Source organism: Mauremys reevesii, linkage group 14, assembly GCF_016161935.1.
Source record: "Mauremys reevesii isolate NIE-2019 linkage group 14, ASM1616193v1, whole genome shotgun sequence".
Taxonomy (NCBI): Eukaryota; Metazoa; Chordata; order Testudines; family Geoemydidae; genus Mauremys; species Mauremys reevesii.
The window spans coordinates 21,052,077-21,077,473 of NC_052636.1; the positions used below are offsets into that span (position 1 = coordinate 21,052,077).

The 25,397-nt window shown below is 54.8% G+C and overlaps 1 protein-coding gene and 1 non-coding gene across 2 annotated transcripts in view; both read right to left on the reverse strand.

Annotated features, from left to right (window-relative positions):
* Positions 1-25,397, reverse strand: part of LOC120381956 (zinc finger protein 850-like) — a gene marked incomplete at both ends in the record, with an annotated part of 110,911 nt that overhangs the window by 15,435 nt on the left and 70,079 nt on the right. The window lies entirely within an intron of this gene.
* Positions 25,048-25,121, reverse strand: TRNAT-AGU. The gene has a single exon. It is a non-coding gene; the product is annotated as a tRNA-Thr (tRNA).

Here is a 25,397-nt window from a genome sequence, read left to right on the forward strand (position 1 = left end):
CTCAGGGCAGGAGCTGGGGTGCAGGAGGGTGTGGGATGTGGCAGGGGCTCAGGGCAGGGGATGGGGATGGGGTGCAGGCTGTAGCCCGGCGCTGGTTACCTAGAGCTGCTCCGGGGTGGCAGCAGTGGGCACCGGGGCCAAGGGAGGCTCCCTGCCTGCCTGCCCTGGCCCCCGGCCCCGCGCTGCTCCATGTCCCTGCAGCCTCGGGGGGAGGGGGTCAGGGCTCCGGGCGTGCGCTCTCTTGCCGCTCCTCTAGGTACTCTCGATGCTCCCATTGGCCGCGGTTCCTGTTCCCGGCCAATGGGAGCTGGGGCGGTGCCTGGAAGGAGGCAATGCAGGGAGCCCTCTGCCTCTTTCCCCTCCCCGGCCGGGAGGGGCGAGCTGCCAGCTGCTCCAGACAGCGGCACGGGGCTCGCAGCGCCACGGGGGCCATCCCGCGGGTAGGCAGAGGGGAGCTTGGCGGCCACACCCAAGAGCCCCGCAGGCCACATGCAGTCCAGGTGTTTGAGACCCCTGGCCTGAGCGATGCAGCTTTGTGGGGGCCCCTGTGGCATCCCCCCCAACGCCAGCTCTGGTTACTGTGGCCCACGTGGGCTGTGGAGTTTTTATAGCATGTTGGGGGGTGGGGCGGGCCCCGAAAGAAAAAGGTTGAGAACGCCCAGTGCAAGGGACCATCTGTCACAAAGGTGAGCTCACCTGCGTGGTGAGATATATGGGATCACCCAAGGGGACTGTCTGTGGTTCCACGTTGATGCTGTTACAGAGCCTGAAGCATTTACACTGGATTCTTGGTTGGTGAAATCTCCATACAGACCTCACACCCAATTTGGGTTTGTTCCCTGCTTCTCACCAGTCTGCCTGAGGCCGGTGCTCGTGCTCTCCAGTCACTGGGGACAGCGCTACAGAGACTAACGGGCACAACGCAACCAGCAGCAATTGGCAGCACTGCAGAGCAGGCTTCACAGGGACACAGTGTGGGCCAAAGGGTCTGTGGTCTCCAAGCCCCGTTCTCCTCCAGGGCACGTCAGCATCCCGGCAACCTTCTAGGAGGGTCCAGGCTGCCACCCATCTCCAGCACAGCAGCGCCCGCGCCCCACGATCTGCCTTGTCTCCTCAGACAGAGGTGAGTGACGGAGGGTACAAGGGGTCCGGGTTCGGGAGGGATAACAAAACACACCTCTGGGGTCACCTCAGGAAGTGACGGTGACAGGCCCTGTGGTGGCAGTAAAGGGGAGGGGAGGGCATGGGAGCAGCACCTCAAAGGCAATGCTGAGACCCAGTAAAACTGAAGGGGACTGAGAGTCTCCCAGGGCCCCATATCCTGTTGGGATCTGTCCAAAGTCCCCCCCCCCACTGTTCTTTCATTACTTTATTTAACCTTGTTTGATGACAGTCGAATCTTGTGATGTTTAACCTGGTGCCCCGAGAGAGGAAGAAAGTGCCCCGCGGCCTCAGGCAGAGAGGGTTGACAGCTTAGAACAGGGGTCCCCAACGTGGTGCCTGCGGATGCCACAGCGCCCACCCTCTAAGTGCGCCCGCGTACTGGCCGGTGAACAGAAATTCAGCGGCATTTTGCTGGCAACGCCTCTGGGTGTGTCCCCTGGGTCATGAGAAGTCAGTGTCCAGCCCTGTGGGGCTGTGCTCCTGGCTCGTACCTCCAGCACTCACTGCTGCCCCTCCCTTCCCAGCTGCACTGTTCAGCCAGCCCCAGGCCTCTGTGAGGTCACTGCCCCCCGCCCCCACCTCCAACCTTCAAACTGGGACATGGTGCACCAGTGCCAATCAGAGTGCACTAGTGTAAATTCTGTCTGTACTAAGGGTTTGCACTAGTGCCTAAAACACCAGTGTGGCAGAGACCGTCAGAATCAGCAGTACGGTGGCAATAGAACCTATTTCTAGCTCGGTCACAGACAGCCTGGGTGACCTTGGCCACGTTTCTCCTCCCAACTTCAGTCTCTTTACCCAGCTGCCACTCACTGGGGTCTCCTCTCTCTGCAGAGCTGCTCAACCACTACAGTCTGTGTGGGTGTCCCCAGAGCTAAGGCAGGTCAGCTCGGGAATAGTCTTACAAGGGGGGCTGGGGAGTCTCTTTCCCTGGAAGTTTTTAAGAAGAAGTAGGACAAAGCTCTGCCAGAGATAATCTACAGATACTTGGTCCTGCCTCAGCAGAGAGAGCTCGACTTGATGACATCTTGAGGTCCTGTCCAGCTCTACATTTCTAGGATGCCATGAAATATATACATATAAAACACAACATACAGAGTAAAACCCACCACAACATAATGTCAGGAAACTCAGAAAAAAGAAAAAAAAAAACAACAACAAAAGCCACAGCATAAATGTCAGGAAATCCTAGAAAAAGAAAAGAAAAAAGAAACAACAAAAGCACATAAATGACAATACAGAGGAAAAGAAAACACGATGCAAACTAACACACCTAGTACAATATTACACAATTAAAAAAATAAAAAAAAAAAGCTCATCTCAAACCAACACAGCACAGGCACCAAACATGCTGAGGCAAAACAATGCAATGCACCATAAAACTGCACAACATGGTGCGATCACAGTTCCAAATGGCACCATGCAAAACAGCTCAGCGTAGAACAGGACACAGCACAAAAGAGAATTATTTCAGTGTAGGCCTGGAAGGGATCTTGAGAGGGGCCTACTCCAGCCCCCTGTGCTGAGGCAGGACCAAGTATCCCTAGACATTCCCAGACTGGTGTATCTCTAACCTGGTCTTAAAAACCTCCAATGAAGGAAATTCCACAGCCTCCCTTGGAAGCCAATGCAAGGCAAACACTGACCTAAAACAACGCTGCACACACACACGCTGGGCCTGGGGTTAAGGAGGAATTCAAACAATCTGGGTTCAGTTCCCAGTTTTGCCCAAATTCTCCATGCAAACTTGAGCAAATTACTTCAGCTCTCTGAGCTTCAGTTTCCATCTGTAAAATGGAGAGTCGCCTCCCACCATTGGCCTATTTAGCCTTTGAGCTTTTGTGGCAAGGCAAGGCCTCTGTCCCACACTGCAGTCAGACACCGCCGGCCCGCGACTTGGCCTGGACTTGGCTGTCACTGGCAAATGTGGTGTCGATGTTCTGGCTGGGGCTGCAGCCCAAGGTCTGGCACCCTCCCACCTCCTAGGGTCAGCCTGGCCCCAGCCCGAGCCCAGACAACTACACTGCAATTAAACAGCCCTTCGCCTGAGCCCGTGAGCCTGAGTCACTGGCATGGGCCAGCTGGGGTTTTAGTGGCAGGTGAGACCTTTGGTGATACCTCGGTCTGTTCAGCACCTGTCACAATGGGGACCCTGATCTTGGTCAGTGTCTATGCAGAGCCCTGCAGAACAGGGGCCTGACCTCAGTCGGGGACTCTGCAACCCCAGCATTGCAGGATCTCTGATTTTGTTGGCCCTGCAGCATCTGGCAAATTGTGGGGCAGGATCTCTGTCAGGGTCTGTGCAGTGCCCAGTACAGTGGTGGGCGTGATCGGATCTGGGTCAGTGCAGTGCCAGGCCCAACAGGGACACAGATCTCAGAGGTTCTGAAGTGCCCAGCACAATGGACGAGCAGTTTGGGTCACAGTCATGCGCTGCCTGGCACAAGGGGGGCCGTGATCTCGGTCCAGATCTCAGTTTTATCTGGCACAACAGTGAGGTCTGATCTCACCTGGGTTCTCTTCAGTGCCTGGCAGAACAGGGCCCAGATCTCAGTTGGGGTCTCTGCAGCACAGGCCCACCCACGCCGATAAGAGCCCTGATCTCAGTCACACACCTGGAGAGAAAAGTGGGAAGATTTTTGAGCATTAGATATCAGTATTTCAGAACTGAGGAGAAAATGGGGCACAAACTAAATATTTGCCAATATAAGGAACAAGCATCATGTGGGGAGATTTTATGTCACCATTCAACCACTCAAGAGGAAAGAGGGAAAATTTGAGGGGATTATACAGCGATATTAAATCAACAACAGAAGGGGATGGATTCTTCTTGCCTCACATTCACATGGCTGGCAGGGATCCCTGGGTGATGTGGCTTTCACGAGGAAGAGGAGTGGGGCTGGAGTGAGGTCACTGGCTATGGGGAGGGGTTGGCAGTGGGGTCTGGGAATGTGACTAGTACAGGGGTCAGCAACCTTTCAGAAGTGCTGTGCCAAGTCTTCATTTATTGACTCTAATTTAAGGTTTTGCATACCAGAAATAATGTTTTAATGTTTTTAGACAGTCTCTTTCTGTAAGTCTATAGAACTAAATTACAGTTGCATGTAAAGTAAATAAGGTTTTTAAATGTTAAAAAAACTTCATTTAAAATTAAATTAAAAGGCAGAGCTCGGACTGCGGCTGTGACCAGGCAGCCCGAGGCCACGGAAAATCAGCTCATGTGCCAGGTGGTTGGCCACCCTGGACTAGCAGTTGGGGTGAGGGGGCTGCTGGGCTGGGCAGGGTGGGGAGGGAAGGAGCTGGGACTGGGAAACCTGGGGCTGGGCCGCTCCCAGCGGGGGGACACTCTGCTCCCTCCCTCCTTCCTGGCCCTTCCCAGGCCCCTGCTGCCAGCAGAGAGTGGCCCCCAGCCTGCAGCCCAGAGGTGTCCCTGTCTCAGGGCTCCCCCAGCCTCTGCCCATTCACCACCCCGCCCAGCCCAGAATCCTCGTGGGACCATCCCTCGACCGGTGGCACAAGGACAAATCCCCTGCAGGTGGAATGGGGAAACAGCCAAAGTGCCCTGAGGCCACTGGAAAATCAGCCCATGTGCCATAGGTTGATACCCTGACTAGCAGTTGGGGGGTGAGGGGGCTGCTGGGCTGGGCAGGTGGGGAGGGAAGGACAGATCAAACTGGGGGCTGGGCCGCTCTGGCTGGGGACACTTGCTCCTCCTCCCTTCCTGGCCCTTCCTCCAGGCCCTGCTGTTGGGCAGAGAGTGGCCTCTGGCCCAGCTCCAGAGGTAACCCTGTCTCAGGGCCCCCAGCCTCTCTCTGCCCATTCACCTCTGCCCAGCTCAGGAACTCGGGGACTCATTTCCCACCCGCACAAGGACAAATCCCTGCAGGTGGAAATGGGGGGAAACCCCAAACCTGAGACCTGAAACTGGCCACTGGCGAAGGGGAGAGAAATGGGGCAGGCCTGGGGCAGGAACTTCTCAGGGTTGGGGGAGGGGGGTCACCCTGGGCGCTGCCTGTGGCTTAGGAGAAAGGGGGCAGACGGGGAGGAGGTGGGGTCCCACAGGAGGGGCAGTTGGTAAACTGAGGATCTCAGCCCCTTTCTCTCTCCCTGCTCCTCTGTCACCTGGCTACCGGCGAAGGAGACCCTGGACTAGCAGTTGGGGTGAGGGGGGGCCAGTTGCTGGGCAGGGTGGGGGCGGGGAAGGAGCTGGGACTGGGAAACCTGGGGCTGGGCCGTCTCCATGGGGGACACTTGCTCCTCCTCCCCTTCCTGGCCCTTCCCAGGCCCCGCTGTTAGCAGAGAGTGGTCTCCCAGCCCAGCCCAGAGGTGTCCCTGTCTCAGGGCCCTCAGCCCCGCCCATTCACCCTCTGCCCAGCTCAGGAATCCTGGGACCCATATTTCCCACCCGGCACAAGGACAACCTGCAGGTGGAAATGGGGAAACCTCAAACCTGAGACCTGAACTGGCCACCGCTAAGGGAGAGAAATGGGGCACAGCTTGGGGCAGGGAACCCCCAGTTGGGGAGGTCACCCTGGGCGCTGCTCGTGGCTCTCAGGGAGAAAGGGGCAGGACGGGGAGGAGGGGGGGTCCCCACAGGAGGGGGGCAGCGGTAAATCCGAGGGGATCTCAGCCCCTTCTCCCTCTGGCCCTCGGGGGTCACCTGCTCCCGGCCATGTCCGGGCTGCACAGATATTTCCCCACCTGCCCTTCCCCCACCCACAGCTCCCGTCTCCCAGCCCCACGCAGGACCCCAGTGGGGCTGGGCCCCCGGCACCCCGCGGGGCCCCAGGCAGAGCCCGGCCGGGCCCGGGGCATGTTGGGCCCGTGGGGGCAGCAGCCTGAGCCCTGCGGCGCTGCCCCGGGAGCAGATCCTGCGCTGCGAGATGCCGGGTCCCCGGCACTGGGGCAGAGTCACTGCCTGCGCCCCGCCCCCGGGGGCTCGCTCCGGGCCTGAGGCTGCAGCTCCGCAGCGGGCGGGCGGGCCTCGGGGCGGGCCGGGCACGGGGGGTTAATGAAGGGCTCTCCTGCCGCGATCTGCGCATGCCCAGAGCCCCACCGGCACCAACCCTCTTCCGGCCTCCGGGAGAGGCTCCAACGGCCCCGCGCGAGCCACAGGCAGAGCCGCAGCGCCCGGCCATGTCCGGGCTCGCATGCCAGACAGTCGGGGGTAGGAACTTCAGGGTTGGGGGGAGGGGGTCACCCTGGGCGCTGCTCGTGGCTCTCAGGGAGAAAGGGGGCAGGACGGGAGGAGTGGGGTCCCCACAGGAGGGGGCAGCGAAACTGAGGGATCCTCAGCCCCTCCCTCCCGCTCCTCGGTCACCTGCTCCCGCCAAGTGTCCGCTGTGCCAGACATTCACTGCCTTTCCCCACCCACAGCCCCGTCTCCCCCAGCCCCACGCAGGGACTCCTGCGCCGGGCCCTCCCACCCCGCGGGGCCCCAGGGCAGAGCCTGGTTGGCCCGGGGGTGGGCGCTGCCCTGCGGGGCAGCAGCTCCGAGCCCCCGCGGGCGCTGCCCCCGGGAGCAGATCCCGGCGCTGCGAGATGCCGGGTCCCCGGGCACTGGGGCAGAGTCACCGCCCAGCCCTGCCCCGCCTGCCCGCCTCCCACCTGCCCCTTCCCCACCCAGCCCTGTCTCCCAGCCCCACGCAGGGACCCCAGTAAGCCGCCCTCCCCGGCAAACTCGTGGGGCTCCCAGGCAGAGCTCTGGCGGGCCTGGGGCGCTGCTCTCTGCGGGGCAGCAGCTCCGAGCCCCCTCATGGCGCGTTCCCTGAGCAGATCCCGGCGCTGTGAGATGCCGGGTCCCCGGCACTGGGGCAGAGTCACGCCCAGCCCCCGCCCCCGCTCGCTCCGGGGCCTGAGGCCGCAGCCCGCAGCGGGGCGGGCGGAGCTCGGGCGGCCGGGCACGGGGGGCACGAAGGGCTCTCCTGCCGCGATCTGCGCATGCCCAGAGCCCCACCGGCACCAACCCTTCTCCGGCCCGAGAGGCTCCAACGGCCCTGCGCGAGCTGGTGGCAGAGGTGCCGCAGCGCCCAACATCCCCGCAGCCCGGCTCTGGCCCTCTGCCAACGTCACTCCGCTTCCGGGAGCAATCCGAACTACATCCTCCAGCCTGCTCCCGGGCCGCTTCCCCGCAGGCCCAGGTAAGGTTCTCAGCAGTTGCAGTCGGCCTGGCTGAGCCGCTGTTGCTCCCGGGCGCGAGTTCAGCTGGCCCCGCCCGGGCTCGCCAGAGGCTCCTGGTGACGGATCTGGGGGTGGCAGGTCCCGGTTTCCAGGCGGTGCCCTCATCGCTGCCCGGGGCCTGAGCTGCTGCCGCGCTGGAGGCCGGGAGGACCTTCCCGCAGCGAGCTGAGCCGTCCCTGCTCTGCTGTGCCCGGTACCGGGGGTGAAGCGGGTCCCCGGCAGCCTGGTGCTCCCTTCTGCACGGGGCGGAGCGGGGCAGTCATGGGGAGCCCCGGGAACGGCGAGGACCTGCTCCCAGCCCGGGCAGGGCGCCAGGGAAGGGGGAGGGACGGAGAGGGTGGGAGGGGAACAGAGGGGGCAGGTTCCCCAGATCTCGACACTCCCGCACAGTCACCGTGGCGGTCCCCTGCCCAGGTCACTGCCTCTGTGACCGAGGTGAGGAGCAGAGAGGAAGAACCAGCCCCTGACTCTCCTGCTCCCTGGGTGGCAGTGAGTGCGCTGCCCTGGGGCAGGCAGGGCCCTCTGCGCTCCTTTGGGTCTGGCCTCTGTCCAGGCCGTGCATCTCCGCACCGGGGTTGCTGGAGAATCCGGGAACCATCTCCCAGCCTGCCCGGGGCCGCTTCCCGCAGCCCAGGTATGGTTTCAGCAGCTGTGAGTCGGCCCGGGCTGGAGCCGCTGTTGCTCCCGGGCGGAGCTCAGCCGGGCCCCGCCCTGGCTCTGCTGAGGCTCCCGGTGACGGAGCCTGGGCGGGCAGGTCCCGGCTCTGTGCAGGTGCCCCCATCGCTGCCTCGGGGCCCGGAGCTGCTGCCGCGCTGAGGCCGGGGAGGATCCTCCCGCAGCGAGCCTGAGCCGCCCCCGGCTCTGCTGTGCCCGTACCGGGTAAGGGTCCCCTGCCCGGTGCCCCCTTCCCGCACGGGCGGAGCGGGGCAGTCATGGGGAGCCCTGAACGGGGCAGACCCCGGCCCCAGCCCCTGGTTGGCGTTCCTGCTGCTGGGAGCACAAGGGGACAGGAGGGGACGGGAGAGGGTGGGAGGGGAAATTAGGAGGGGGCAGGTTCTCAGATCTCTGGACACCCCGCACAGTCACTGCAGCGTCTCCTGCCGCGATCTGCGCATGCCCAGAGCCCCACCGGCACCAACCCCTTCTCCGGCCCGGGAGGCTCCAACGGCCCCGCGCGAGCTACAGCAGAGCCGCAGCGCCCAACATTCCCTCGCAGCCCGGCTCTGGCTCCTCTGCCAACAGGGGCCAGGTCTGTGCCCTTCCGGGACCGAGGTGGGGAACTGAGCATGTCTGAAGAAACCAGCCTGCCCCGGGGCCGCCCGCAGCCCAGGTTTCAGCAGCCAGAGTCGGCCCGGCCGAGCGCCGCTGTTGTCCCCGGGGCGGAGCCCAGCTGGCAGACCCACAATCTCTGTCTGCAGGGAAAGGGCCTGTGGAATCGTGATGAAATGAACTGAAGCCTGGGCTCTGCTGCAGGAAACAGCTCCTGGGGTGCCTGGAGCCCTCCGGGGGCGGGGCAGGTCCCGCCTGCGCGGTGCCCCCCCATCGCTGCTCCCGGGGGCCCGGAGCTGCTGCCGCGCTGAGGCCGGGAGGATCCTTCCGCAGCGAGTTCGAGCCGCCCCCCGGCTCTGCTGTGCCCGGTACCGGGTGAAGCGGGTCCCCTGCCCGTGCCGCCCTCTCCTGGGCACGGCCCTGGTCTGGTCTGGTCCAGGGTTTGATTCACACCCTGTTGCTGGAGGCTTCCAAAATGTCTTGGTTGGTTCCTGTGCCGCTGGGGTATACAAGGGGAGACAGAGGGACAGGGGCCAGTCTGTGCTGCACTGTGGGACTGGAGCATGTTCCTGGCAGAATCTACAATCTCTGTCTGCAGGAAAGGGCCTGGGGTGGGAATCGTGGATGTGAAATGAACTGAAGCCTGTTCTGAAACTCCACAACTGCCCTTCTCGCCTGCCAGGCTTTGCAGAATGACGCCCCACCTCTCGCCTCCAGTGCTCAACCCCAGCCTCCCATGGGACAGGGAAGAGAAGGGCTGTAGTGGAGCCAGCTCAGGTAGGGGTTGTTATTGGGGTTACAGGGTTCCCTGCTGAGGGGCAGGCAGGAAATAACACAAGAGGTGGCATTTTCTGGGGAGTTAGGTCTGGAGGGGGCAGGGAATACCCTGGGTGAGGATAGGATTGTGGACAGTGTGAGCCAAACCTGCAGAACGACGCCCACCTCGCCCAGCTCACCCCACTCCCATGGACAGGAAGAGAATGGCTGTGTAGTGGAGCCAGAAGCTCAGGTAGGGGTTATTGGGGGGTTGCTGGTGGTTCCTGCTGAGGGGCAGGGCAGGAAATACTAAAGAGGTGTACTTTCTGGGGGAGTTAGGTCTGGGAGGGGGCAGGGAATACCCTGGGTGAGGATATAGATTGGGGACAGGGTGACAAACCTGCTCTCCTGCCCCAGAGGCGCTGCCCTGGGGGCAGGGGCAGGGCCCCCCAAGCGTGGGGCTCCTTGTCTGGGTCTGGTCCAGGGCTCTGATTCACACCCTGCTGCTGGGAGGGCTTCAAAATGTCTTGGCTGGTTCCCTGCTGCTGGGGGAGCAAGGGGACAGGAGGGGACAGGGGCCAGGCCTGTGCTGCACTGTGGGACTGGAGCATGTTCCCAGCCCGGCAGAATTAAGCACCCTGTCTGCAGGAAAGGCTCAAATTGATGTGAAATGAACTGGAAGCCTGTTCTGAAACTCCACAACTGCTCCCTCTCGCCTGCCAGGCTGCAGAATGACGCCCACCTCTCGCCTCTCTTCTCTTCCAGCTCGCCCCAGCCTCCCAAGGGGACAGGGAAGAGAAATGGCTGTAGTGGAGCCAGCTTTCTTCTCAGGTAGGGGTTATTGGAAAGGTTGCTGGTGGGTTCCTGCTGGAGGGGGCAGGCAGGAAATACTGAAGAGGTGGCATTTTCTGGGAGTTAGGGTCTGGAGGGGGGGCAGGGAATACCCTGGGTGGGGAGGATAGGATTGGGGATGTGTGTGTACAAACCTGCTGGGACTTGTTAACATGGGCCTAGATCCTCAGAACAAACACTTGGGTGTTGGGGGAGAAAATTCCCTAATTTGTGAAACAGGAAACAGACAAAGCAACTCCCTGGGCAGGGCTGGGAAAACTGACCAGATTTCCAGTGCTGAACCCTCAGCCTGCTAGCCAGGGGCTGGTGTGACATGGAAAGGGGGCACCCAGCAGGGAGGTGTAGGGAAGATGTCCTGGCCCCTCACATCCAGCTGCTGGCAGTGGGGAGGGTGTTAGGGTTCCCTGCCATGGGGCTGTGCCTGGACCCTACTGGGGGCTCCATCTCCTGTATCAGCCTCTGGCTAGTAGGTCTGTGGTGGATCTGCTGGGAGAGACAAGGGGCTCTCACTTCGTCCCCTCACCCAGATGTCTCCTGGCTGCTCTCAGCAGTATGGGGATAGGACTCTGCTGACTCTCTCTGAGCTTCCATTTGATTGGCTCCTTTCCTCCATGAATAGTGGGGCTGTGAGTGGAGCAGCAGGTACTGAGTGTTGGGCTCTTGCTCTTTCAGGGGCCGGTGACCTTCGAGGAGGTGGCTGTGTATTTCACCAGGGAAGAGGGGGCTCTGCTGGACCCCGCTCAGAGAGCCCTCTACAGGGATGTCATGCAGGAGAACTGTGAGAATGTGACCTCGCTGGGTAAGGATTCCCGTCCCCTCGGTTTTTAGAAAGAGAAATGCAGAGTTAAAGTTCATGCCACTCCCTCAATGCCACCTCTGCTCTGCCCGACATGCCAGAGACACCCACACTAGCCCTCTCCCCTCCCCTGTTACAGAGCGCTCTGGGAACAGAGCAGTCCAGCAGAATGTCTAACATGTTCTTCTCTTTGCTAAGATAATATTCGGGTTCAACTCCATCATAGCAAACAGAAGCTTCCTCCCCCTGGCCTGCTCTCCAGAACTGAACCTCCTGCACACAAGCCAGCTGAGACTTGCACAGTGTTACTACCCCCTTGCCCTCAACCTGAGTTTTCCTTTTGAGTCACTGCCTTCACTTACCCCTCACTAAGCCCCACAGGTCACTCCAACATACGCCCCCAGGGTGCTGACAACCCCCATGGCAAGAACACACCCTTGGACACCTTTGCTGACCAAGCCTACAAGACTCAGCACGGAAATGAGGCAGAATTGCCCCCCAAGTTTCACATGCACCTCTCTGCATAGCACAGGCACAGCTCTGCCCAGCTGCTGCAACCAATCCCTCCATCAGCCAGTCACAGCTACAGCTGGCCCAGTGCACACAGCTACAGCTGGCCCAGTGCACACAGCTACAGCTGGCCCAGTGCACACAGCTACAGCTGGCCCAGTGCACACAGCTGGAGGCATGCGGATAGGTGCTGGGATTCCCACCTGTGAGCACAGCACAGACAATGTCTTAGTCTTAGTCTTTCCTCGGGTCGATTATAGGTTCATAGATTATAAGGCCAGATGTGACTATTAGGTCGTCTACTCTGACGTCCTTTATACCACAGACCATAGAATTCATCCCGTTACTGCTGCATTGAGCTGAATACCTGAGTCCCTGTGGCAGTTGGTTAACCTTTGCACGGCCCACACAGAACCATTCTCACTGGTTCTGGCCAGCTACAGGGTTAAGGGTTGGGGGGAAAGTTTACATTAACTTTTCCTGGTCTGCAGAGGTTTAAGTTTACTCACCGTCCATATGCTGCAAGGCAGGAGACAGCACTGGGCAACCTTAACTCTGCATTAATGTAGCTTATGAGCATTTAGTTTCCTGTTTTAAAAAATGGATGCTTTTGCCGCTATAGCTGTATCTGTAATTGAGCTTTGGCCAGCAGAGCCATGTTGGATGGGGTGCGTGTGTGCGCATGCGTGTGGGCACGTTTTCACAGCCTTAAACAATAGAGCTGGACTGTCAAAGCTTTTAAGAGCTACCTAAGACCTACCTAACTAGTTCCTCGACAGACACCTGACACGCCACCTTTAGGTGAACGAATGTGCGTGTACCTGGTGGGAATCCAAACCCTGCACCCGTACGGCCCCCCCAAAGGCCGGTCCTGGGTGGGGAGCAGAATTGATCCCCTCCACTGTCCCCTGTGGGGAAGAGTTTGGGGGGGGTTCAGTCCCTGATTTTTATTTGCTGTCTCTCCAGCACTTACTTGGGTTTGCTCTCTGCCTTTCCATCCCCAATTCTGAGATTTCTCCTCTCTTCTAGCAGGTGATGGGGTGGTGAGGGAGAGCGAGGAGCAGAATCCTCACCAGGAAGATGCTGAGCTCGCCGAAGCGCATGGGGAATTACTGCGAAGAGCCAAAGGGAATGTGTCCAGCCCCCATGAGCAGGGAAAAGCTGGTGAAAGTTACCCCAGACCAGAGAGAGAGCAGGGAAACCACTCAGAGGAGAGAGTGGATGAACCCATTAATTGTCAGGGAACTCACAGGGACCTCAAGGAAACTACGTCCCAGGAGAAAATCCTCATGGAAAAGCGAGAGACTACGTGTAGTGAGTGTGGGAAAAACTTCCACTACCGCTCAGCCCTTATTCGACATGAGATAATCCACACGAAAGAGAGACCCTACGAATGCTGTGAGTGTGGGAAAAGCTTCAGTCGTACCTCAGCCCTTAGTAGGCATCAGCGAATACACAGAGGAGACAAACCCTATGAATGCTGTGAGTGCGGGAAAAGCTTCACTCAGAGATCAGCCCTTATCTCTCATCAGAGAATCCACACAGAAGAGCGACCCTACAAATGCTGCAAGTGCGGGAAAAGCTTCACTCAGAGATCAGCCCTTATCTCTCATCAGACAACGCACACGGGAGAGCGACCCTACGAATGCTGTGAGTGCGGGAAAAACTTCACCCGAAGGTCAAACCTTACTAGGCATCAGAGGGTCCACACAGGAGAGAGACCTTATGAATGCCGTGAGTGCGAGAAAAGTTTCAGTCACTTCTCCTCCCTTATCTCTCACCAGAGAGTCCACAAAGGAGAGAGACCCCATGAATGTTGCGAGTGTGGAAAAAGCTTCTCTCGGAGCTCAAACCTTACTATGCATCAGAGGATCCACACAGGAGAGAGACCCTATGAATGCCGTGAGTGTGGGAAAAGTTTCACTCACCTCTTCTCTCTTATCTCTCACCAGAGAGTCCACACAGGAGAGAAACCCTATGAATGCAGTGAGTGCGGGAAAAGCTTCTCTCGGAGCTCAACCCTTGTCACACATTACACAGTCCACACCGGAGAGAAACCCTATGAATGCAGTGAGTGCGGGAAAAGCTTCACTCATAGCTCAGGCCTTTCTAAACATCAGAGAATCCGTAAAGGAGATAAACTTCATAAAAACCTTCTCTAGAGCTGTCAGAAGATTTTTTCTTTAATTCTTTTGACAGTTCCCAGGTAGTGAGTGTTAAGGCTGTTTGCATCTTTTGCACATTGTAGTCCCTCAGCTCCCACACATGAGTTGCCCACTTTTGAAGCTCGCCCGTCTTTGGGGTGGATCCTGTGGTCCTTTGTATCAACTCCATTGTCCTGCGAGTCATTGGAGTGTGTGTCCTTTCTACCAGGAATGTCATCACCCCAGGTGGGGGAGATGGGGGGTGTCTTCAACCAGCTACGTTGAGATAAAATCTACCTGGGTCTCATCACTGTGGTTGCCATGGAGTTAGCTAGCTTGAGTTCACTTTCCTGATGTAATAAGACAGCTATTCTTGCAGTGAAGACATGGGCTATGGATAGTCAGTGGGGTTATCTAGCACATTTCCTCCTGATCTGACCTAATCACCATCACATTTCCTTGTCTAAACAAACCTGGAGATTCACATTTGTACTCCTCCTGCCAGTGCAAAGTTATTGTTAGTGACGTCAAGTTCCTCTTTGAGGACACATTGTCTCATTCCCAGTTGTTCTCACATTACACTGGATTGTGCAGAACAGCAGTTATTTTGTTGACTTTTTTCTCATTTAAAATATATTTAAATATGATGAAGAGCTGGAGCAGTGTCAGGGAAATAAGGGTCATTTTAGGCTCTGTGACACTGGAAGGAGATGGGGCGACTCAGACATTTCATCCTTCCCCATCACCCCAGAACTGTTACCTTGTGCCTGAGCCATGCACAGTTCACCCCTTCGTATTCCTTCGCTTCCCAACGTGTCTGGTGGGGTCATGTTCTTGCCTGTCCATGCTTGGGAATGGTGCTTGTACACGTCTTTGATCCTAAATCAGAGTCAGTCTGGCAGGAGATGAAAGTGTCAGACTTGGAAGGGGATTTCAAATGGATTCCAAGCACTGTTCAAATCCCCTTTTCCCTCAATGGCAAAGCCGCTTCTGGGAAGGTCGGCTGTTTTTTCTCCCGTTATGAAAGTGCTAAAACTCCTGTAAATAACACTAATGAGAAAGGTATCAGAGGGGTAGCCGTGTTAGTCTGGATCTGTAAAAGCAGCAAAGAATCCTGTGGCACCTTATAGACTATCAGACTTTTGGAGCATGAGCTTTCGTGGGTGAATACCCACTTCGTCGGATGCATGAGAAAGCGCTGGGTGAAGCAGGTTTCACTGGATCATGGGAGAACCTCTCATCCTGATTCTGAGACATCAGATGTAACCTAGTCTGGAATTTCACTTTAAATTAAAATGAAAGTGTCTTCTACCTCTCTGTGATATGGGTTTTCTATCTTTCATGAAGGCTCCTTGGTCATATAACTGCATGTTAGTTTTGTTTGACAGAATGTAGCTCAGATTTTTGGGGAAATTTCAGACAAATTACCATGTTTTTACTTCAGGTTAGTTTTCCCCCCCTATCCCTGCATGATGACATGGAGAAAATTCAAATGAAGTTCAGTCAACAGGAGAGAATACTCCAAGCTGTTGGACATATTATCAGAGAAACAGTCGTATGTTTAAATCTCCACTCTGAAAAGGTGAACAGCAGCAGACCCCAAATGGGTGCAACTGACGGAAGTAAGTGCACATGGTCACAGGGTAGTTCAGTTGTTTGTCAATATTGTCTCAGATGATCCAGGGATAGAATTCCACAGCAAGTGATTCGGAACTAGGAAAACGCCCAGGTATTTGGTTCCCAAGGTATTTGTGACCCAGTCCCTACAGGAGGTTACTCCTGAAGAGATCTCTTGGCTAATCCCAACATTTTGGGAAATGCTGTCTGTGATGAGGTGCATCCACCCTGCACTGGCACTGCTAGGGTTAACTGCGCCATGTGGGTTGAAGAGGCCACACCCCCTCACCCTCTCTGGGCATGTTCTGACTGGAGACGGAGTATAAACGGGAGCAGCTCAGCCTGGGTGGACTGGGGAGAACCAAACCTATGTTGTTGGCACAGGGTGTCAGGAGAGCCCAGGGCTGGGGTGGCGGGTGGCAGGGGGGTGGGAAGCCCAGGGCTCGGTTAGCAGGCACGTCTGGCGGGGGACCCCAGGGCTGAGGTGGGGGCAGCCAAAATTTTTTTTGCTTGGAATGGCAAAAAACCTAGAGCCGGCCCTGCCTCCACGCACCGTGAGGTAGGTATGAGCGGATCATTATTATCCCTACTTGAAAGAGGGAGAAGCTAAGGCTGAGAAAGGAGAATTGACTTGTCTTGGGTCACACACCCAGCCAGTGGCAGAGTTGGGAATAGGACCTAAGAGCCCTGATTTTCAAACTAACCATCGGATCTTGAATTTCAGACAGTGAATGACCTGAATAAAGTGCTCTGATGAGCTCCAGACCAACAACAGTGACAGTAATTATTCAGCAAGTATTTGAGGAGAACTGCAACGATAGAGAGATTTGTGAACTGCTCAGAGACCATTAATGCAGAGAAGCAGCAAAATTCATCAAACATAGAACTGGTTCTGACTTATTTCCTTGTTCTTAAGAGAGAACACCAAGGACCAGAATCTCCTCCTGTCAATAACCCCTGCTCAGCCAATCAGGGTAGAGACTGAGGATGGGAGGCTGAGGTTCTCACCAGCGAGCCCAAAGGATGGCCCAGGTCACTGATGGGATCACTGCCCAAGCACTATTTCAGCCCCATATTTTTGGGTGGACCTCCCACAGTGGGAGCTGCAGAACACTCCCGCAACACACACACACACACACACCCTCCTGGTGTTGGGAGGAACAGGTAAAAGGACAAAGGAAGCAAGAGAAAAAGAGGAGGGAGGAAGAGGGGAAGCAAAAAGAACAAACCCTAATGGCCCCAGTAATTCTAAGGGACAAAATCCCAGGTGCAGAATAAAGTTCTGCCTCCTTAAGCTCGTGTTTTCCATGCCTAGAATTCAACTGTCACCAGATGGATCAGACTGAACAGGTTTCAAACCTCCAGGTGCCTCTTACCTTGTAAACAGGGACGGCTGTTTTCTAGTAAAATCACTAAAAGGGAAGGAGAAAACTCGAAAGAGGTTCCTCCTGGTGCTCACGTCCGTGAACCCGAATACTCTCTCAGTCCTCAGAGAGAGACCTGGAGAAGGAGACTTGCTGAAGCAAAGCCACAGGGGTCTCTGAGGTTTCCCTGGCCTCTCGCCCCTGTCCTGCCTGGCTGATGTCAGCATCTCTCTGTGAGGTCACCACCTCCCAACACCTCTGACCAATTGGCTGAGGTCCTGCAAAAGGCCTTTGTGATGTCACTGCCGCACCCCTCCCTTGCTGGGCTAATGTCCTGCCCCTGGACAGGCACTTTGCAGGTTTGAGTACTCCCTGTGGATCACCCCACTCAAGGAGCGTTCGTTCTAGGCAGCAAGCCGGCTAGACAGGGAAACATCAGATGCTGCTCCCAATGCTACACTCAGTTTTTCAGAAATTAGTCGACTTTATGGCCAGAAGAGACAATTAGAGCATCTAATCTGACCCCCTGCATATCACAGGCCTCCTGTAGGACACAAGAGCTACTTTTGAGGCAAACACATTCCAGAAAGGCATCTAGTCTTCATGAAATGACATCAAGAGATGGAGAATCCACCAGTTTCCTTGGTAGCTTGTTCCTGTGATGAATCATCCTCGCTGTTGAATATTTGTGCCTTAGTTGTAATATGAATTTGTCTCTCTTCACCTTCCAGCCATTGGGTCTTCTTATGCCTTTCTCTGCTAGATTAAAGAGCCCTTAAATACCCAATCTTTTCTCTCCATTAAGGCACTTCAATGAAGTCACCTTTCAATCTTCTTTTGATAAGCTAATCAGGTTGAGCTCTTTCAATAGCTCACCAGAAGGTATTTTTTCTAGTCCTCAGAACATTAGGTGGCTCTTTGCTGCCCCAGCTCCAATTTCACAACATCTTTTTCAAATGAGGACACCGAAACTGGAGGCAGTATTCCAGTATCAGTCTCACTGATGCCGTGTCACCTCCTGTGATGTTATTGACATAATCTGTAACTGTATAGCTCACCGTTACGACCACTGTTCTATATTTGCAGCCAATATTACAGGGAAGTGGTCGTGTAAGGGGTCTATGGAGAGGTTCTGATTGGCTGAATATAATGATGCTATCTCTAGATGTGTATCATTTTTTTGTAGTTGACATTATGAATATTGGCTCTATGCTGCCTGTATTTCAAACTTGTGCTCTGCTTCAGGGAATGATACCTTTGTTTAATTGATGAAAACATAAACTAGACACTTAGAGGATTGGAACTGATTTCAGCTGATGGACAGGTTTGCTAGGATTTTATGCATTTGGACAGCAAAATGTTGAGTGTTCACATTCATTTCAAGCATCCTCATATGGTGGAGCTCCTGAACATAATGGAGAATGGAAACAATTTTTTTTTAAGAGGGCACCTGGGTTTGAACAAAGGACCACTATATCTGCAATCAAACACTCTATCACTGAGCTATACCCCCATTACAACAGGAATATGGAATCGTGGTCTCCAGGACTTTGAAGGACAGACCCTGCTTCATCGAGCTCCTTTGCCATTCCCAGACCACAGGTGGTTTTAAAAATGGGGTTTGATTAAACTTCTTAAATGTGGTAAACACCACAGCTTGCACACCCACTGATATAGCTTCTCCCCATGACAGAGCTGCCACCTCCTGGGGAAGTGGATTGACTACACCAACAGGAAAACTCTCCCCCATCAGCATGGAGCAGTGGTTCTCAAGCTGTGGGTCAGGACTGCAAAGTGGGTCGTGACCCTGTTTTAATGGGGTCACCAGGGCTAGTATTAGACTTGTTGGGTCCTGGGGCTGAAGCCAAAAGTCTGAGGCCCCCACCCAGGGCTGAATCCCTCAGGCTTTGCCCTACCCCCCACAAGTGGAGGGGCTTCGTCCCTCTTTCCAGGGCTACATATTAAGTTATTTTGGCAGAAGGAGGTTGCAGTGAAAGGACGTTTGAGAAACCCTGGCACAGAGCATCTCCATTACTGAGCTGCAGCAGCCTAGACTCACTGTTTGAAACATTGACCTGGCCTTAGCCTCTGAATATGTCTAGGCTTGGCTCCCTGTGGCACTGTTGTGATCAGACCCTGAAAGTGCAGCTGTGGAGACACCACACACCAGCCTTGCCTAGCTAGCAAGGATCAAACCTTCACAAAAAGGCACCCATGGTTTTCTAGCCCAGCTACCTAAGGCCTCAGCCACAACCACTTAACACAGGGGCCGTTCTACACTCTGGTTCTGTTCTCACTGGAGGGTCATTTCCAATTGTTCACTCGGACCAGCTTCCCCAGTGCAATCACTGCTGTGCAGCTCTGTACGTGTGGCCATGGCTGAGCAGCCAGAGTTCCTGCCCATTTCCCCACTGGCTGGAGCATGATTAGAGTGTGTTTGTGGTTAATGATGTTGCTGTAGATTGTTCATTCCCTGCCTTGGCAATTCAGACAGTCCCTTTTCCCATTGTATCGCCAGCACCTCTGTGATTCCAATAACAGAGGCAGGTTTTCTCTGGGCATTGAGATTTTTGAGGGCGTTGGTGGCTCTTTTCTTTCCTCACCCTGGAGTAAACTCAGCTTTTTATTCCATCCTTGATGACTCATGGAATAACAGCAGCAGCAAGAAGAGGAGAGTGAATATCTCATTGCCAGGGGGAAGGTGGACGCATTTCCTCTGTCTGACCAATGCCATTGCAGGAGAGAAGGTTTCAGTGGAATCGAATGCCATGGCTCAGACAATAGACACAGGGAGGTTTTGCTGTTCATGGATCTGTGCAAAGGAAATTGTGTGTCTGTGTGTGAAAATGAGGAGGGATATGAAATGCCCATGTGGTGGTGCCTAAGGCAAAAGGGAACCCTAGAGGATTGGAATAGGATAAGTTCTCAAGCAACATGTTTCTTACTTTGCCCATCTGTTAGGTTTGATTATTATCGATGGAAAGATTTTGCCATTGGGTTGTGTTTTTACACAGAAATTGACATTTACCAACAAATACGTAATTCTTCCAAGCCTGCCTAGTCTGCTGGTGGTGAGTTTAGAGGGACACATTCACTCTCCCCACCCCCCATGCCAGGCCTGTGCTCTCCAGAATGTCAACTTCCCACAGAGTTGGGATCCTTCCCTCATCTCCCCCCAGACCGCTGCCCCACCCCCACTTCTGGGTTCCCCTCCCAACACTGTCCAACGCCCCTGCTGGCAGGATCCCTTCCCATTCCTTTCATTTCCTGCCGCCCCTCTGAGCAAAAGCTCTGCATTGTTCCCACACTACGAATTGAACCCAGGCCGCCTGGGTGAAAACCAGGAATCCAGATCACACGGGACTTGTATAGTCAATAGCACATTTACACATTCACACCCAACAATTCAAAGTAGCCATTCAAAAAAACTTCAAAAACAGACTTCAAAGAGAAATTGCAGAGTTACAATTGATTTGCAAACTTAACACCATTAATTTGAGCTTGAATAAGGACTGGGAGTAGCTGGCTCACGACAAAAGCAATTTTCCCTCTCTTGGTATTGACACCTCCCCATCAATTATGGGGAGAGGACCACATCCACCCTGACTGAATTAGCCTTCAACACTGGTTCTCCCCTTGTACAGTAACTCCCGTCACTTCATGTTCCAATATATATTTATGCCTCTATCTGTAATTTTCACTCCATGCATCTGAAGAAGTGGGCTTTTTACCCACGAACTCTTATGCCCAAATAAATCTGTTAGTCCTTAAGGTGCCACCGGACTCCTCATTGCTTTTAATTCTAAGCTGATCTTAACCCTTTCAGTACCCTTACAAACGTAGATGCTTCTCACCACAGGCTGGCTGGTGGCTTTTCAGCCAGGCTCTCCCCTTTCATCAGCGCTTCAGTTGCTTGGTGTGGGGGTGTCTGTAGACGCAGGTGGCAGAGAGAGATAAAGCCTGGCAAATGTCTCTCCTTTTATCATGTCCTTTCTTCCCTCATGGCTTTGCCGCCCCTCCCTTCAGAGTCAGGTGAGCATCACTGCGTCTCTCCAAGCAAGTCTGAGCAATTCCTCATGCAGTGTCCTCATGCAGGTGAGTCATTGCATTGTAGCTCTCTTACTGGACAATGGCTGTTGATGGGTTGTTTGACACCCTGTCCGGGTGTTGGTTACTTTCCTTGCTGTTGCCACTGGGAAGCTAATATTTGGCTGACTCCCCCACCTTACAGCACAGTGACAACCACACTGCACAATTCTCATAACTTCATATGCATGAATGGTATACATCTATGGGTAGAGAAGTGACTTTCAGCAGATCATATCCTTTCCCTGATACCTTACAAGTCATGCTCTATATGTAAGATCACGATGATATGAAAATGAGGATTATGGGAGTTACAGCCGCTCCCCCAAAGGTATAGAATGTCACACTGAGATTCTATTTTCCTTTGTTCTGTAACAGCATTACAGAGATCCAGTGACTGACCAATGGCATTTCCAAGTGCTAAAATAGCAAGCGGTGTTGGTCTCTCATTGGCCATCAGCGACTGAAGATGTGGTTTAATGAGCCGGAGCTTCAAGGCGAGGGTGGCTCTGTCCACTGCCTTCCGTTGCGCTGCTGGGCCCCAAGTCCGTGGTGGCCAATAAGTGACGCTGGGAGAAGAGAGTGGGGTGGCAAGTGGTGGCAGGACTTTTGCCACCAGGGTCTAGCTGCCCAACTTCCTCCTGTTACTGCTGGCCCCCCGTCGCCTTCAGGAAACCCAGGAACTAAGGCAGGAATAGGGCGAGGAAGCAAGTAAAGCCGAGCAAGGAAGGCAAAAGTGAATCTTGTCTTCATGGGCTGCTCGCAATGGGCCGCTCGCAATGACGTCCTTTTTCTGTGCCACAGCTGACAACAACATCCCAGACAGAAAAGTAATAGGCCAAAAAGAAACCGAGCAGCTGCTGAAGTAGTTCAGTTGGGAGCGTGCTAGACTAACAGGCTCTTCTGTCCCCCTTTGTGCACGGGTGGGATGTTTTCTGAAAGAGCAGCAGTTCCTTTAACTGCCACGAGTCCCTTATTTCAGGCTATGCAGCAGGAAAAGGCAGCATGGGCTTCTGATTTAGTTGGGTTTGGTCCTGCTTTGAGCAGGGGGTTGGACTAGATGACCTCCTGAGGTCCCTTCCAACCCTGAGATTCTATGATTCTATGATTCTGCACCGAGCTGGCCCCCCTGACCTTTCATTCTTCTCTTGCTCTTTGTCAGCAAGGGGAAGAAAAAGAAGCTCTCCCTCAAGCTGGAGTCACAAGGGCGACGTAAGGACGACTTCCTGAGTCCCGGCTCCAGTCCTCTGCTCTGCCAGCTGACCCATCAAAGGGCTGCCATCACTTTCTCTAGGTTTGTCCATCAGTCTGTGCCAGGGTGAGCAACAGGCAAGCAGATGGAGTTTCTGTAGTGTAGTGGTTATTGCATTTACATAACATATAAAATGTCTCTGGTTCGAAACAGGCTGGCTTCCTTTTGCCAGATCCCCTTGCTGTTCAGGAAGATGCTCCTCCTTCTCCTATTGGCCTGTCCCTGGGATAACTCCAACCCCCGCATGACAGAGGGTGCTGACAGCAGTGGAGAAAGCACCTTGGCGTCAGGCTGGAGAACCTAGAGGAGTGCGGCGTGTTAACTTTTGGAGGCTTGTGGCTTGGCCTCTTCTGTTGGAGGTTGGCCAGTGGAGGCCGGCTCTTCCTGCTGGCCTCCTCTGCGTGACTTGCCAAAGGAGGAAGTGAGGCAGGAATGGGGCAAAAGAGGAAAGTCAAGCTGAGAAAGGCAGGGCAGAAAGTAAGCACATCATTGCGGCTAAATGGGGTTAGTAGAGCATCACCATTCGTTCTGCAAAGCCGGGGGAGGTGCGGTTGGCTGCTGGGAGGCAGAATCCTGTGCCTGCCTCTTGGCTTCCCAGGGATGGCTCCTTGCAGCCAAGGAGAAGCGGGGTTTTAGGGGGACGGAAAAGCAGCAATGGCGAGGCTGAGTGGGCTCCTTTCTGGCCAAAATGGTGGGCTGTGGTGGGTTTGGGAGTTGCCTGTAAGCCATAAGTGGACTTGGTGCAGTGAAAACCGCTGCTCCATTCTGGCTGATCTGGGGGCGCCATTGATGACATGGGAGTGGGGGCAGGGCGCTGGCTGTGAGCAAAAGGGATCCAGGAAGCCCCAGCCTGCCCCTCCAGGGGCCCAGTCTTCTTCTTCTCTCCTGCCATGGGGAGCCCGGCCTTAAGCCTGCCCAGCCTGTGCTGCAGCTCGAGCATTAAGCCTTCCTGTGTGGCCTGTGCTGGAGCTGACCCTGGACCCCTGTGGGGCACTGTTGGGGGAAATCCCGACTGCAAATAATTCTGGCCACAAGATCAGCCCATTGGGTCAAATGGGGCAAGCTGGAGGCCTGGTGCCTTAGTCCGTGGGGCCAGCAGGTCAATCCATTTTCCTGCATGTGGGGGAGGCAGCCGCTGTGGTTCGCCCTTCCTGCTTCCTGCGCTGCTGCACCCTAAAATCCCTGTCGGCCGGCAAGATGGGCTGGGAGCCTGGAGAGAGGAGGCAAAGGGGTGGCCGAGCCCCCTTGGCCACTGCCCCTGCCCCAGGCAGCCCACAGAGACCTGATGCCTCCCCAAGGGACACACGGAGATGTGCCAGCAGCGCTAAGGCAGCTCCCTGCCCACTCTGCCCCCTCCCTCCCTGCCACACTGCTCCTGGAAGTGGCCAGCATATCCCTGCAGCCCTGAGTGCAAACGCCACAGCTGACCCGCCCCCGTATCCCGCTGCCTAGGAGCCACTGCCGGAGGGGAGTGTGTGCCAGTCACTTTGGGAGCTGTGCTGCCCGAGGTAAGCACCTCCACCCCTGACCACCTCCTGCACCCCTACCCCTGCCCCAGCACAGAGGCTCTCTGTGTCTTGAACAAGCACTTTCAAGGATTGGCCAAGAACTTCTGCTCTGTTTCTGTGAAAGAGACACAAAAAAGGGAACCCAACGGACAAGTTTAGTTCACAAGCACAAACTGGCAGGGCCAAGCCTGGATCTCTCAGTTACTCAGAAGGCTCTTCAGCCAGCTCTTCCCAAAGGCCAGTCTCTAGAGGCTTTTGTGACATGATGTACTTCAAAATAGCTCCCTGTAGCTCACATAGTCATCAGTCATATATGGCTGTGATATGTCCTACCAACCAGTCCATGTAAGTTATCATATGAAAAGTCATGATCTGCTGAAATCGGTAATTCTGTCCAAATATGTATAGCATGAGGGTGTGTGAAGTTATGCATTTTGCTGTATGGTTGTTACTGAAATAGGCTATAATTTTGCTAGTGACCCCTGCCGAGGAGGGTGTTCAACAGCCATGAATCAGCAGAGGAATTGTAATTAAGGGATTTCCAATTCAGTGACAGGTGCCCAAACACAACACTGTGGGGACCGCTCAAGGAGGATTCCCCAACCCAGTGACTCAGCAGAGCCCACCCAGACACGTCTGGGCAAGTGTCTTCTAGAGACTTGAACTAAGGATATAAAATAGGAGACTGTGGCATCATGTTTTTGCCTTTCTCCTCCCGCACCCATGCTGGAAGCAGCAGGAATCCTGAGAAAATGAAGGTCATCTGAGGGCAGTAATCCAGGTTTTAGGGGGAATTCTATGTATTAAGGAGGGTAACATCCAGTAGGATGAGAAAATTGCTTGACCTAACTACTGCCTAGTGTAGTAAGGTGTAAAGTTTAGATTTTGCTGTGGTCATACAGTGCTTAGTGGTCATACAGTGCTTAGTGCTCTGCGTTCTGGCCTCAAGAGCCATGGATGCAAGTTGAGTTACGATGACCTTTTCCTTGTCTCCACATTTCTTATGTGCCTCCTTCTGACACTTGTCAGAAAAAACAACTGGTTTCTTTTGCAAGCATTTGCATTGCAAGGCAGAGGCAGTCTTCTCTGTTTCCGCAAAAGATTCACCAAAAGGTGGGAAGAGCAGACACATTTGTTAAGGCACCACTGGGAGCTGCATCCCTAACTCCACTTTACCTGGCAGGTGAGTCACCCAGCTTAGCCACGGTGCGACTCTCTGGGACTTTTCTCCCAACCGCTCCATTTTTCATCAATGACAATCAAAAGGAAGGTGACATGACATCTGTGTGTGAACATCTCCAGGGAATCACAAGGATGTGTGGCGCAGGCTCTCGTGTTGCACCAATTGCAGTCGAAGCAACCGCCATGCCAATGCCAGTCATAGCAGCGTTTTCATCAACTCCAGGTTTGTGATTTGATTGTTTCCAATGCTTCTCTCCAAAGAAGCCTTTTCCTTAGCAAGCAATGACTTGGATACCAAGGGAGGCCTCTTCTGTTTCCTAGGAAGACACAGGAAAATGTGAGCAGAGGAGACAAAAGCCATACACTAAGGCACCACTGGGAGTTGAACCTAGGATCTCCTATTTACTAGACAGGTGCTTTAGCCAGCTAAGCCATGGTGCCTGCCTGAAGAAAGTATTTGCAACTGTTTCATTTGATGGTTCAAGTCAACACCTGAAAATTCTAAAGTACAGACATTCCCCATTTCCCTCAAGACTTGCAGACCTTGAAGTGTCTGGCTCTCTGTGCACAGAAAGCCACAGCTGAGTAGACAGAGGGCTTCTAACATGTGCCTCTCTCATCAGTCACTGTGATCATATAATGGTTAGTGATCTGTGTTTCAGTCACAGCAACCTCGGCTCAGTTCTGAGTCATGGTAACCTTTCCTTCAGCTCCAGA